Source organism: Otolemur garnettii, unplaced genomic scaffold, assembly GCF_000181295.1.
Source record: "Otolemur garnettii isolate 467f Iridium unplaced genomic scaffold, OtoGar3 scaffold00168, whole genome shotgun sequence".
Taxonomy (NCBI): Eukaryota; Metazoa; Chordata; class Mammalia; order Primates; family Galagidae; genus Otolemur; species Otolemur garnettii.
In genome coordinates this window covers 3,625,812-3,627,855 of record NW_003852563.1, presented here as the reverse complement: position 1 = coordinate 3,627,855, position 2,044 = coordinate 3,625,812, and positions in this window count along the sequence as shown.

Sequence of the window (2,044 nt, the reverse complement as noted above, 5' to 3'; positions counted from 1 at the left end):
CTCTCTTCCCATCCTCCTTTCTCACTCTTCTCTCCTTCCATTTCTGTTCTTCCCTATTATAAAGTTGCTCACATTGATCAGAAGATATGAAATATATGAAGATAATACCAGATACTTGTGAATATGTTGGTCACATTGATAAGTACTTACTTGATAGACAAATGACCTAAGAAAGTGAGTTTTTATTTGTGTGTACTCCCATTATCTATTATGTTTTTCCATTCTAAGCTGACTTTTTTCCATTTATAATGAATAAATCTATGGTCAAAACATGGAGAAATATATGTAGTAGTATAACAAAATGAGTTTGGAAAACTTAGGGTAGTTTATTTAAAAATATTTTTTTTACATTTTAAACCTGAAATTAAGAGTAAAAAATATTCTTAGTGAACAAAGCCAACTAGGTAACTATCATAACGCAACAAAGAAATGATGAATATGAATCACATTAGCTAGGCTAGTTACTAATGAAGTCTCTTAAAAAAGCTTTATTTTTAAAGTAATCAACTTAAAGATATATGCATGTGGTTTATTATATCATACTCATATGTTTAGTTGGCAGAATTCATTTTTAATCTAATTTTGTCTTACATAACACTAGCAGTCCAACTCAGATATTTACCCAAGAAAAATGAAAACTTAAACATTCATATAAACCCCATATTTGAATGTTTATATACCTTTATTCATAATGATCAAAACCTGAAAACAACTAAAAGTTTTCTGAGTAGTGAAGGATCAATTGATAAACTAACTTAATTTTATTCACATAATGAAACACAATTCAGCAATTAAAATGCTAATATGCCCAACAACATGGATGAATTACAAATGCCTTTTTCTAAATAAAACCAGGTTCAAAAGGTACATACTGTATGGCCTCACTTACATGACAAAATTATAGAGACAGAAAACAGGTCAGTGGTTGTCCTGGATTAGTTCATAGAAATTAATTACAAAGAGAATTTTGATGGGTGGTAGAATTGTTCTTAGTCTAGATTGTAATGGGGGTTAAATAACTGTATGCTTTTATCAAAATCATAGAACTGTCATTAAAAAAGGTAAATTTTACTTCATGTAAATGATAATCAATGAACCTATGAAAAAAATTAAGATGAAAAAAGTAGCACCTCATATTACATATACTATTATAATAATATAATATTTTATTGGTCTATTATAAAATGATATATTAATTATAATTTTGAGAGTTATATTTTGATTATAAAACAAGTATCAAAAGAATATCAGGAGTTTTCCTTTGCCTATTTCTTGCTGATTATTAAATTCCTGGAATGCCCAGACTGATCAGTAAACAGTATCAAATATATTTTCTCTACTAACACTAGGAGGCATAAAACATGGAATATAACTTATTTAGCTGGATTCTGAGATTAAAAAAATCCCCTCAAGTAACGATTATGATAAATAACTGTTATCAATTTGAATCTCAACCAAAGGCAAACGTTAATTCCTCCATTTGTGTTCTGGCACAACCCTCCCCTGAGTGTGAGTTTGTCAGTGTTCTGGGCTTATACACAGCTCACAGAAATTCTGTCTAAAGACAGAATTTAGTGCAAAGGATAAATAAAAGGAAATATTTCAACACAGCAAGTTGCTCCTGCTTACTAATAGCATGAAATGCATCTTTGAAGTAAGAGCATCCAGCATAAAATCCACTTAAGGCAAACTTACAATTATATAAGATTAAATGACTTTGGCGTCTAAACATAGGACAGCCACGGTACCTCCATAACATTTCTTTAGAATCTTTTCATTTTTTTTTACCAGATATTATTACTTCTGTTATACTGAGAAAAAATTGAAATGCTTTTACATCTTATATAGTATGTTTTAACTAAGAACATATTAACAGTGTTTTAAATTTCATCCAACATCACTTAGGCAAAGAATTTTTTTAATTATTACTGGGAAGTCATTGAGGGTACAAAGAACTAGGTAACATTGATTGCATTTGTTAGGTAAAGTCCCTCTTTTAATTATGTCATGCCCCCCAAAGATGTGTCACACATTGTGACCCCCC